Genomic DNA, 14,642 nt, shown 5'->3' with positions numbered 1-14,642 from the left:
GGTTCTCTTGTTTAAGAGTTCTTCAGTTTTCAACTCTATTTGAAAGTATAGCTTAGAAGTCAACATTTAATGTTCCAGCTCTAATCGTTGTCAATTATTTCCTTAGCAAGTGATCAACTCAATCTCATTTAAGCTAACGTGGCTAACCTTACTGTGAATCGAAATTCTCGACAACCTCCATGGAATCCAACCGTAAGTCTTCTACTACCCAAAATATGTCAATGCTTGGTTTTTACCACTCTCCTACTTGACCCCAACCCTCTCTGCCAAATGTTCTTGGCCCTCCCTGTTCGCAATATCGACCTCTAAAATGGCCTCAAATAATAATCGTCCACAATATCGAGTCTGTGGCAAACTTGGCACACTACCACGATCGCCATAACCCTCAATATCAAGCTCCTCCAAACTTTGCCACCTCTCTGTCTCCTCAAGCCCATTTTACGTATGTTTCTCCTCAACATACTGCCCCTCCTTATGTTAAATCTAAACCTATAGCAACTTCCACTCATACTGATGATGGTTGGTTTCTTGATTTTGGTGCAATTCATCATATAACACCAAACTTGGCTAATGTTCAACAATCCACACCTTATTATGGTGATAGCAAGTGGCCATCGGTAATGGTAAGTCTCTTCTTATTCAAAACATTGGTTCTACTATTTTACCTTATGTTATTCCTAATTAGTCTATTCATCTTAAATATGTCCTCATTCCTAGTTTGTCTCACAATTTAATACGTATAGGTCCCTTATGTTATGATAATCATATTTTTTTGTTGAATTTTTCCATGATTCTTTTCTTGTGAAGGATCTTCGAACCAATAGTCCTTTTCTACAGGGAAAACTTGATGGTGGATTATACAAACTCTTTGTTCCTAGCAGTGGTTCCAGTCCTGTTCAACCTCAAAATAGTCTTATCTTCTTCCTATCGACTTTTCAAGATGTTTTAGTTTTGCATTATTGTTTAGGCTATCCATCTTATTCTATTGTTAAATTAGGTTTATCTCGATGTCATATGAAGTTTAAAATGGCCAAAAGTCATCGTCTCCCTGTTCTGGCTTCTCAATCTACTATTTCTTCCTTCCTTGACTTGTGTACTTAGATATTTGTAGATCTTCTCCTATTTCTGTTATCAATGAAAACAAATATTTTATTTTATTTATTGATATTTTCTCCCGTGTTACTTGGTTATATACTTTGAAATTAAAAAGTGAAGTCTTGCCAACTTTCATTGACTTTAAAATATATGGTTGAAAATCGATTGTCCACTAAAATAAAGGCCCTTCAAACAGATGGAGGTGGTGAATTTCATCCCTCATTTCTTTTCTTCTATCTTCTAATATTATTCATCGTCTTTTCCTTGTCCATATACACTACAATAGAATGAAAACATTGAGAGGAAGAACAGACACATCTTTGGAGCTTGGCTTGTCTCTTCTTGCTCATTCTTTTGCTTTTTTGCTTTTTCATATTACTGTTATTTGATTAATCGCCTTCCTGCTTCTTGGCTTAATCATCAATCCCCTTACTTTAAATTGTTTCACAAACTCTCTGACTATAATAATTGCCTTAATCATCAAATCCACGGACTCTCTTAAGATTTGGTTGCACTAGTTTTTCGATTCCTTAAACCTTTTAATGATACCAAATTGCAGTATAGGTTAAGGGAATGTGTGTTTCTTAGATACACCACATCTCATAAGGGCTATGGTCGTAGTTATATTTCTTGTCACATTATTTTAATAAATGTGTCTTTCCTTTTGCTTCACCATCTTCTATGGTGTCTTCTTCCTCCTCTAAGGTTGATGTCTCTCCTGTTCCTTATTTTTTAATTTCCATAATATCTCCTCTTTAACATACCACTATTTGTATAATGGAAAAAAATTATTATGTATAAATGGATACTTAAGAATTCTATGTCAAACAAATTAACACCTTAAACACGAATTTCCTAAGTCTAGACTAAAATATTTTGCAACTCAAACAGAGAAGTTCTGAACTCAACCTAAAATACTCTGCACCAAAATACATACTATTCAATTCTGTAGATTATATCTCACGGATAGTGGCAAAGCCAACAATTTTATATAGGGGGCACTATATGCAAAAAAATAAATAAATAAATAAAATATATAAATGAATGTAAAAAAGTATTTATAGCTTCATAAATTAATTAATTTAATACATTACAATTTTCCTCTACGAGTTTTCATGTTTTGAAAACGATCCATGATAACTTCAGTGTCTAACTTATCAAATAAATCCTTTTCAATAGAGGGTATAAGACAATCATTCATCCATTGATCTCCCATTCAATTACGTAATCGAGTCTTCACCAATATGCATAGCAGAAAATGTTCTCTCTACAGTAGTTGTGGCGACAGGTAAAATGAACGCCAAGATGAGTAATCTGTAAACTAATGAATAGACTTTGTCTTTATTCGTCAAGACCATTTTTACTGCAAGATCACATATGCTTTTTAGCTCAACAAACTAAATATTTAAATGCATATCAATAATGTAATTTTGAAGTTGATTCTCATGCATAAAGAGTGATAAGGGTAAAATTGAGCAAGTTGACTAAATATTTTTCTATCAAAAGAAATAAATGAATTACTCGGATTTATACATGTCACACAGAGAAGCAATTCAATATTTGTTTCAGTAAACGATTATTCACTCTTAAAGTTGCATACCAATGACGACATAGAAACTTCAACACGATAATGATGTAAACTTGTAATTGGTTGAGATTTTCGCCTTTTTCTTCTTCGAATTAGAAATAGGTCATCCATTTTACGAACTTCAATATCATGACTATGAAAGAAATTAGAAACCATACTCATCAACGAATCTCAATCACTTTTTTTTTTTTTTTGCAGTCTTTCTTTACAAATTTTAACTAAATTCATGGCATTCACAACATCTTGATCTTTTCTTTGTAATGCTTGATGCAAGTCATTTTTGATTCCCAAGATAATTTTCATAAAATGTATATGAAAAACAAAGTCAAAAGATAGAATTGATCTTATAAGAGTCTGTGCTCCATATTTTTGTTCTAAAATTGATCCACCTTGCACCATTATCTCAAGTACATCAACTATTGAAGAGAATATTGTAATAAACTCGTTAAAGTATAGTAATGTGATCCCCATCGAGTATCTCCGGGTCATTTAATCATTATCTCCCGATTTAATCCTCGACCACTTAATATTTCACCATTATTTAAAGCTTCAAAAATTTCCATCCTATGTTTCTCTTGTAGAATATCTCGACATTTTACTGGCGTCCCAATTACATTCACCACATTTGTAACAATAAAAAACAAACCAACAGATTCCACATGATTTTTAGCAGTAGCTATAAGAACTAATTGAAGCTGATAAGAAAAACAATGAATGTAAAAAGCACATTCATTTTCTTTTAAAATAAGTGCTTTCAATCCATTAAACTGACCTTGCATATTACTTGCTCCATCATATCCTTGTCCTCGTAAACTAGCGATGCTTAACCCACATTGAGAAAAAAAAATCATCTATGGTTTCTTAAGTGATAAAGAACTTGTATCATTGACATGTATGTAGTCCTAACAAATCGTTCAATCACATGAGTTTTATCCACATGTCGCAACACAATTGACATATGCTCCTTTGAAGATACATCTTTTGATTCATCTATCAAGATAGAAAACTTTTTGTCACTCATATCTTTTATAACCATATTAACAACTTCTACTACAATGAAATGCACTATATCTTTTTTAATAGTGGGTAAAGTCAAATTCAAATTATTTGAGGTATTTTTCAAAGTCACAGCTTCAATATCCTTATTATGATTGCATAACCATTGTAAAAGTTAAAGAAAATTAAATTGATTTTTTGAATCATCTGTCTCATCATATCCATGGAATGCAAGTCCCTGTCGTAATAAAAGTCGAATACAATCAATCGATGTACCTAATCAAGTTCGATACTCAACTCGTGTTTGGTCAGACATCCAATTTAAAAAAGTCTCAATATGTTGTTTTTGTTTCAAAAGAGCCTCATATTTACCCAAACCCATATTGTGTGCACTATTAAGACCACCAACATGAATATGCAATTTCTCTTTTTTCTTCCACTTAGAAAATCCACTAACAAAACAGTCACCTCCTGACTCTTCAAAATCCTTCACTAACAAAACAATCACCTCCTGACTCTTCACTTACTTTTGGTCTGAGTAGATAGCAACAAAAACAAAATGCGACATCCTTTGAAATGTTATATTTTAGCCAACTAGAATATACACTAAACCAAGCTGGGTTAAATCGTCTTAACTTTGTACCAAAGTTCTTAAGTGGAAAAGTATGGTTTCGAGGCTGACAAGGACCTTTTAGCAAATACACTCTACGAACTTGATCTCAAATATTATAATTATAACCATAAATTTTGATTCTTAAACCAGGATCTGCGGGTAGTTCTTCTAGATTGAATTCTGTATAAGATCAATCAGAACCCAAAACATTTTTCTTCTTTGAAGATGATGCCTCTATTGTCTCTATTGCTGTTTTTCTTTTATAATATCTCACCATATTAATTTTGAATTAACTCAACATAAGTATCAATAATAAGAATTATATAGATTTAGACACATAAAAACTTAAAGTCTAAAAAGATTTTAAAACTTACTTGCCAAGTTCATATATACAAATGAGTGACAATAAATAATCCTCTAACTTGAACTCTAAAATTAATTTTAAAAACCTATACGAGTTATGTGAATGTAAAAAATAGCATGGAAACAAACGAAAATAAATGAAGAGTAATGTGAATATAAAAATTATGTAAAAAAAACTAATGATATAATAAAAATATCTCTCCATATTAAATTAGAGCTAACTCTACAAAAGTATTCACAATAAAAATATTAATAACTGTTATGTAGATTTAAAAATATAAGAACTAAAAAGTCTAAGAAAAAATTCAAACTTACAAACCAATAATATGATACATATAGCCTAATGAGTAACAAAAAAATTATCTTTTACAACTCTAAAACTAATATATATAATGAAAATTACGTAGGAAAAAAAAGTCAACATTACCTATTCAAGAAGACATTGTTGAGAATTATGATTAAAAACTTCCCTAAATTTTGAAGGGAAAAAAAACTTCCACAAAAAATAAAAGAATTACACTGATTTTCTAATTTTTTTGGAGATTGATTTGCAATTACAACCTAAAAAGCTAAAACCTACTTTATATTTTAACTTCATATTTGAATTTTTAAAAAAATCATACTTTTATTTCCATCAAGATAAACCAGTTCGGATATAGGAATCTCATTTTTAAGTCGGATTTTTTTTTTAAAGATAAACCAGTTTTTTAGCAAGAATTTAAAATTAGAGTTAAAAAAGAAGATTAGGCAAGATTGATTCAAATCTAAGTCCCATGCAATATCAGCCAACCCTTTAACCATTTAACCACAAAAAGGATTTGATGATAAATGTACATTTATTAATAATATTATTAATTATTACTTAAAAATTTATATTAAAAATACAAAAACCGATAATTTGAGGGACACATGCCTCCTGACTCCTATGTGGCTCCATTCTTGCTCCGGAGACAATATAATCAATTTTGCGTCTCAAACAACCCTTAATTTGTTGAAATGTTATAAATGTGATTAATTGGTAAAAAAAAAAAAAAAATAATCGTAGCACTCCATCAAAATATATCATTTTCAACTGAAAAAAAAATGTATTCAATTTTTTCTCTCTTTTTTTTTTAGTTCAAAAACGTATTCAATTTTATAAACGAGAAACATACAGCGATACCCAAATGCCGTTGTCAATGACTCAATGTCATAAATAAGTTTCAGTTTTAAAAATAAAAAGAAAAAGGAAAATAAAAACCATACAAATCTTCCGTATATATTTAGGTTTTAATTATTTTTGTTATCTCGTTTTGTAATAATTTTATTTGTTTTTTTTATTTTTTTTTAATTTAGATTATAGACACTACTTTCACTTTTAAATTTTTTTCTTTGTTATCTACTTTTTACCAATGATTAAAAAACTAAGGCGAATTTTAAAAACTAAAAAAAAGTAGTTTTTTTTTTTAAAAAAATTGAATTTGACTAAGTATTTAATCATTATAAGTAAGAAAGATGCAAATTATTATAAGAAATAAGGAGGAAATAGGCTTAATCTTCAAAAATAAAACAAAAGACGAAATAGTTATCAAATAAAACTTAAGTGTCTGTATTTCAAATTTGTAACGATCTAGTCCATATATTTTAAAATTTATAACAATCTAGTCTCTATCATGAAAAACATCATCAAGCTTATTTACCAATTTTAATTATGTAACAGGTTAGTCTTTATAATTTAAAAACAAACTTGATTTGTAACTAGTTTTATCAATCTACATATATAAGAAATAATCTCATTAAATCTTAATAATATTTTTCATAATATAAACTAAATTACTCTAAAGTATAAATTATAATTTAATATTTATTAAATTTTAGAGATTAAATAATTACAAGATATAGAAGAAATAAATTTTTATAAATCTAGAAGATAAGGACTCAATATCATTATAAACGAAGTGGAATATATTAAAATAATTTCGAAATTGAGAAACAAGAAGAAGATTGATGATAGAAAGAAGTATGATTTTAGATTAGATTAATTAGAGAGATTCATTATCTCATCGTAATCTCGTAGTGATGATAAGGGTGAACAGTCAAAATTTGTGGGCTCCAAATATACTCTAAAGCCATAATTAATACATTAATTATCCTTTGTGTTTCTTCAATTTTTTTTAATAGTTTCCATATTCTCAAGTATATATGGAAAGTGAAATCTTAAAAAGTTGAAAGGAACCGAAACAAAAGAATTTTACAAAAATGTTTTTAAATATTCTAAATAATAACAATTGCTTTGCTTCATCAAAAGTTTATTTGAGGATGTCTTTATAAGGAATTTTGAGAATGCTTTTAAAAGTAATTGCGGCTAGCTAGGAATGTATATTTTTTTAAAGTATATATATATATATATAATTATGAGATTGGGCTGCTTTTTTCTTTTCTTTTAAAATTTAATTTACAGATATGATTGGTCAAAAGAACTTTATAAATAATAATAATAATAATAAATTTGTTTTGATTTTTTAATTAATATAAGATGGTGGTGACGTGAGAGATTTAAATCTTTATCTTTAAATAGATTACTGATATACTTAGTAGTTTTTTTTAAATAGTAATATATTTACTAGTTACATTCATTTAAAAAAGAAAAGAATAATTTCAATTTGAAATAAGTTATTTTATCTTTATTTTATTTTATTGATTTTTTTTTTCAGAATAACAAACGTTATCTTAATATTTTTAACTAATGAAATGCACAATAAAATTTACTTTTTAAATATAACATAGATGATTTTAATTCTATTAATTTTTTTTTCTTTTTGATGATTTTAATTCTATTAATTTTTTTTTCTTTTTGCTTTCTTACAGATAATTTTCAAATACATGCTACTCAGATATTTTGTTCTGAAAGGCCAATTCTTAACAATTCTTAACATTTTAATATGTCAAAAAAGAAATTTGACTTTTTCCAACAGATGAAACCATCGAAAAAAGTCAAAAAAACTGTCAGGAAAATATTTCCGACGGAATTTTGACCATCAGCACTATCGTCAGGAAAACCTCATCGGAAAAACCTTCCCCGATTCAAGAAAACCTTGTCGTTGGGAAAAAGATTTTGCGATGGAACAAGGATGAAGTATTTCTGCAGACGCTAAAAGGAACTATCGACAAAAAGTATTTCTCCCCACGATAATTTTTTTTTCACCGTCAGGATAATTAATCTTTTGCCGACGGTTCTTTTTAGTGTCGGAAGATGGTTATTTATCCCAACGATTATTTTAACGTTGGGAAAAGTTGATTTTAACGTCGAGAGAAGTTATCTTTGCTGATGTGATCTATTTTTGCGTCGAGAAAAAGGTAAAAAATTCATGAAATTACAATTTTTTCTCAATGCATATACCGTTGGGATTATATATTTAGGTGTCGGGAGTATCTTTTTTTCTTTGTTTACGTATTAATTTTTTTTTTTACAAATATCATACCTTTTTGAATCTTACAAGTATCAAATAAACTAAAATAAAAACTATAAAATTAATTAGATGTCTATAACATTAAATAATATCCACAAAACATGCTTAAATCTTACAAATTTAAAAGTTTTGTCTTAAATATTACATGATATCAACAAATTTTAACCCCAAAATAACATTACATAATATCCACAAAGTATCTAAAAAATACAATTCTACAACTTTAACTTAGCTCGTCGAGAGATGCATCTTCAACATAAATCTCGAGATATCTACAAAATACAAATTTAAATAGTTTTAATGCTCGATATTCTATGTACCAATCTCAAAATGAATAAAAAACTTAAAATTCAACTTAAGAACATTAACAAATTGGAACAAACCAACTCATTAACATATTTCAATCTCAAACTCAATATTGAACTTAAAACTCAACTTAAACTTAAACATAATTATACATTTACCTCTATACCAACGACCCGACATAAGAACATTAACAAATATAAGTGAACTTTATGCAATCTCCCCTTACCCACTTTAACCTCAAACTCAATATAGCATATTCTCGTCTCAAAATTAATCTCAAACTCAATATAAAATTTAAAACTCAACTTAAGAACATTAACAAATTGAAATAAACCAACCCATATTTACACATTTTAATTTCAAGCTCAATATACTATATAACAATCAGAACATTATCAACTTTAATTGATAGTAGTTTCTTAAAATTTGTTTTGTTTTTTTGGAATTTAACTATTAATTCAAATGTTTATGTAGTTGAAAATCATAATTAATAAATGGTGTAAAATAAGCACAATTTTTTAAAATCAAATGATTATAAAAAAAGGTCTAAAAACCAAAATGAGCTCAACTAGAAATTTAAACCTAATACAAATAAAAAAAGAAAAAGAAAAAAGAAAACAACTAGGGGCTATTTGGGACATACAGGATGTGAGAAGTTTTGATGTTTGAAAAGTTCTAATATCTGGGGAGTTCGGGGAGTTCTGATCGAGTATGAACGATCGAGTATGTTCAAGCACTGAGATGATATACGATACACGGAAGGAAAATGACGGTGAGATACGAAACACATTCCGAAAATGGGTCCACAAATAATTAAAATCGATGAGATAAGATAATAGACCTTCAAATACTAAGATGAGAAAGATATTTAATCTCTCACCAAAGTTGCTGCATGGAGAGAAAGTTTCTCCTTCTAGAAGTTGAATGACTTTGTACTGCTCATGAAACATATTGGCCAAATCTCCCAAATGGTTCCAAAAGAAGCCATAGAACTTCTCAGCTCTGGTATATTTCAACTAAAACCTTTAGCCAAATGCTAAAAAACCCAAATTTCAACATCTCACTTCCAGTCATACTTGTTAAAAACCTAACCAAGAGAAGCTTTACATTTCACAGCTAATATACGAAAGAAAAATTTTTTGAAAGCAAAGGTAACTACGAGAACATAACAAATCACGCAGAACTCTTTACTTCATTTTCTTCTTTCATGAGCAGCGGAAACTCAATCAAAAATCAGTACTAACTTTGTGTTGGGTTATATATCTTAAAACTCGCAGTTTGTAAATATTAAAAATATTCTATTTGCAATAAAGCTGTTATTGAGATTTATTCAATGAAATTTTAATTGAATGTGTAAATTGCACTAGTAATAGCCTAAATTCTATAAACTAACGAGCCTCTAGCTATAACATGAATACTTAAACTTTATGTGGAGCCATAAAAGACGATCAAGTTTGAGTATTATATAGCGAAAATGGTCTATAAGTATAAGGATGAGGTTGGGTATCTTATCATGGGGATACTATGGATGCGACCAGCTTTGTATTTGATACAACTGATGGGATCCCAAAATCGTTCATGTGGATATATGCGAGTGAGGGCATCCTATGCAAAAGATGTTTTCATAAGACCGGACCACTTTTCTTTATAATGACCGTTTACTGTTGAAACTGACTATTTCAATCTGATGACTTAAGGTAACTCGATCTCAATTCTGAGCTAACTATGAACTCCTGTTTGTTCAGAATTATCCTTTAATCTACATGGGTGAGAGTGGCTCAACAACATTGCTCAATAACCTCCCATTTTAGGAGTAAGACCGAGTAGATAGCTAGGGACATAGTCTTGTAAGATGAAATTCACTCTTACCCGTTTTAGGGTTAGCAGATAGATTGTTCCCTTAAGTACTAACTTCTGGTCTTGAATAAAGGGGCCCAACCCTCTTTATCGAGAGGGACTCAGTTTATTGGTAGGACCGTAAACCAATTGTTCCTTAGTGAATCAATGGAGACTTAAGAAGCAAGATGTATTACAGGGGTAAAACAATAATTTTGACCCAGTTATTAATACGAACCATCTGTGAAGGAAGGTACAAAAATAAAGAGGTCTAGCGTGAAGAACAGATACATAGATGAAGGAAGATATGCATACAAAGAGGAGTAGAAGCTTTGCAAAGAGCTCATGCCGCTAGACAACATTGGAACGAAGCTCTCAGATTTGCTTCAATGGCGCTATAATGAAGTTGTGATCAGTCTGAAAGAGAAATAAAAAACGTGAAAAATGTATGAAAAGAAATAACTCAAATCTGCTTAGATGGTGTAGGAACAACTTCGACAAAGTAAGAACAACTCTCAGATCTACTTCAACTGTGCTGGAACGAAGCACGACGACCGTGGAATGGAACTCCAACAATGCTACAACAAAGCTTGAACGACGATGGAACCATGACGCTTGAACGAAGCGGAGTGGAGTTTTCGAACATGTGAGTTGAATATAGATGAAAAAAATAAGGAAGAAAAAGAAAACAAACCTTCTTGATCGTGCGGTTTGCAGAAGGAAGGGAAAATATTGGGTTAGGTAGCTAGAGATGAAAAAAATAAGGAGTTGAAAATTAGAGTTTTAAATCACCTTATCGCAACGCCTTACATGACGTCATAAAAAATTGGTTCTCCCGACAGTTGTATAAACTACTGTCACGATAACCTTAAAAAACAATATCAATTTTTTTTAAAACTTCCACTGGTTCCCTCCACTGTCGACAAAAGTAATTCCTCCTAACACCTAGACCATACTATCAAGAGAGGTCTACAAAATTTTTTCCACCATTTTTTATGTCGATGGTCTAAAAATATTGTCAGGAATACTTGTTTTTCCCAACGCCATTTGAACTACCGTTGGAAAAATCCATTTTTTCCTACGCCAAAAAATTCATCAGAAAAAATGAGTTTTTCCGACGATTTCTTTGGCATTGAGAATAACCTAATTTCTTATCATGGGTAAAAATTGGACCCCTGAATTTCTACAAGTATTAAAATTGGACCCTCAAATCTATACAAATGTACTAACTTATACAATTATATAACTTTGAAGATCCAATGTGACTTAATTTTACCACTTATATAAGTTTAAGGGTCCAATTTTAAAAATTAAAAATTAAAGAATTTAATTAGAAATGCCACCATCCTTCCAAAGTAATTTTTGCAATTTACGGAAGAAGTGTTAACTGTGGACGTACGCAACCAAATAGATTAAAACATAAAGTTGAACATAGACTATTACATGACTTTAGATTAAATAAACTCCAAAGTTAAAAAAAATAATAATAATAATAAATAAATAAAAATGAGTTGAAGCAAAATAAATTAAAAAGAAAAATTCCATTTGATTGACATCATATTATATGGTTTGGTGGGGTTGAAAAGAAAACAAAGAGAGGAAAAAAAAGAATATGTGCCACATCAGCAACTCCTCACTGTCTTCCACTTCTCATTAGTTTCTTTCTTCAACCCGTTCACACGCTTGCAAGTGGCACCCAATTTTTAAATAAATAAATGCAACCATAATTATTAAAAACCTCATTAACCAATTAAAATTATACAGAATTATTAAACACAACACGGATTTAAAATTATGATCACGTTACGAACCTTTGACTGCTGCTTCCTCTTCCTATTCTGTATACGTGGACAGATAACATATTTTTCGGGTCAATTCGCACGTGATCTATTTGCTTTTGTTACCTCCCACTAATTATTTTTTTTCATTAACTAATTTTGAATTAAAATACCATTTCTAAATTTACCAAAATTCAGAAATCACAACAATTATACCAAAACACATCTAAAATCTTTTTCTCTTAATCATAAAATCTAAATCTACTCAACCATATATCTTGTATTACATCGTAATTACACTTTGACATTTCTATATAGCTTACAAAATTATCCATATTTATTTGAATCTTGAGATAGGAACATTTTTCTTTTTCTTTTTTCTTTTTCCTTTTCAAATCTCATTTTATTTCAATTTTTTTCTTTTTTTCCCCTAAATCTCGTATCATCTTTATTGTTCCGGTTTTTTTTATAAGGATCAAATCTTCTTCTTCTTCTTCTTCCTTTTTTTTTTTTAAAAAAAATCCCATTTTTTCTCAATATTTCGTTTTTTTTATATTATTTTTTCAAATCTCATTATCCTTATTGTTCCAATTTTTCCTCTTTTTTTTAAATTTTTTTTCAAATCTTTCTTCCTTATTATTCCTCTTTTCTTTTATATTTTTATTTTTTTCTTCTCAGTGTGATAACATTTCAAACTCGCTTTCTTTCGTAGAGTTATTGTCTAAAAACTCAATGTCTAACGATTTATTCTCTTTACTATATTTATTTATCTTTGTCTTCTATTCATAGTGTTGTTGTTGCTTTTGCGAAAATTTTTCGTATAATAGCTTGACTTTCTTCAATTACTTCCTAAGAACTTCATTCGCGAAAGAGTTGATTTTCTTGATGTGCGATTCTGATGCATTTCAATGCTCCTGATTATTCTTTGTTGATTCTTTTCTAACACCAAAGAAAATCTCGATAGTGAAAAGTATTTGTGCTTCTTAAACCACTTATGCAAATTAGAATTCGAGTTGTTGTTATTGTTGTGATCTTCACTATATGGATACTGAATCACACTTTGAACTCATTGTCTTGATCATGGAAAGATTTAGAGGAAGTAACAAACCTTCTTAGACGAGCTCAATTGGGGGGACAAAGCACGATGGAGATTTGATGAGGCAAAACAAGGATGATAAATTCAAAATTGGAAGATGAAGAGGAAGAAAAATAATTAACTGATAATTACTTTTTTTTTTTTTTTAATCAGCGATTTAGTACCTTATTTTACAGAATTATCAACTCTTAAGTAAATAGTCGTTATTTATGTCTTTCTTTTGTTGTTTACCAATTTTTCTTCAACAACATATTAAAATTACAATTATAATTAACATCATCACACAATTTTCAAATAATCATCAAATTTGTATATGGTGTATATTACCTACTCCAATTAAGGTGTAATATAGTCTTAATAATACTACTATTAAAGAAAATGTTAGATCGAATTTGGTTGTTGGATTCCCAAATTATCGGACAAAATCCTTTAAATAGAAGAATGAAATGTTTAGAGTGTGAAATAGGTCTCGTATGGTGACCATTTGGTTTTTTGTTTTTAAAAATTAAATTCATTTCATCTACATTTCTTACAATGATTTGCATTATTAGTATAATGACTAATTCTTAACCAAATTCCAAAAACCAAAATAACTTTTTGAAGACTACTTTTTTAAATTCTCAAAATTTGGCTTGATTTTTTAAACCATTGGTGAAAAATAGATAAAAAGATAAAAAAAAAATTTGGAGATAGTAATAGTGTCCATAGATTTAATTTACAAAAACAAAAAAAAAAAAAAACAAAATATTACCAAACGAGATCTTAATAATTTGAAAATTATAGTTTTGATATATTTTTTTAAATACTAATAAAATCTGGATGGATATGGTTTTAAAAACTTGTATCTTTTTTTTAATAAATTCGTTATATGTACTCTTTTGTAACATTTTTATAATCTATTAAACTAAATAATTAAATCAAAAATTATTTTTTTTTAATTTTTTTAGACTTGAAAACTTTAGTACTTTATTTTGAAAAGTACTATTCCTCTCACCAACCCTTAAGATGTGTTTGGTTTAAGGAATTGAGAAGTAGAAGTAAAGGTTTAGGGTTTATGGTCTCCACTTCTTGTTTGGCTCAAAGAGTTTGTGAATCCCACTATTAAAAAACAACAATTTTATATCTTATTAACTTCTTATATTGTAGGCCTTAAAAGTTTACAACTTCTTATATTTCATAACTCTTCACTCCTTACTATTCCACTCCTCACCCCACAAGATGTCTCGAAAAATTTTAAATGATTATGAGTATTTTAATTTTCTATTTTATGTATACATGTTATTTTCAACCATTTTCAAAATTCATGGATTTATTAAAACTTCAAAATTTGAATGGTCTTGGTCCTATAAAATATAAATTTCAATTTTGTCTCTTACCAGCTCTAAATTTTATTTTTTTATAAAAATTGAAAATAATTATATTTTTATGAATGAAATATAATATTGAAAGTTTAAAAACTTATTTGATATTTTAGAAAAGAAATGACTTAAATGTAGAAAATTAAGGAGTTAAAATTTTAATT

Source organism: Benincasa hispida, chromosome 12 (genome assembly GCF_027475165.1).
Source record: "Benincasa hispida cultivar pf3 chromosome 12, pf3_genome.v1.1, whole genome shotgun sequence".
NCBI classification, from domain to species: domain Eukaryota; kingdom Viridiplantae; phylum Streptophyta; class Magnoliopsida; order Cucurbitales; family Cucurbitaceae; genus Benincasa; species Benincasa hispida.
The sequence above is the reverse complement of the archived record's forward strand: the minus strand, read 5'-3'. Positions refer to the sequence as shown.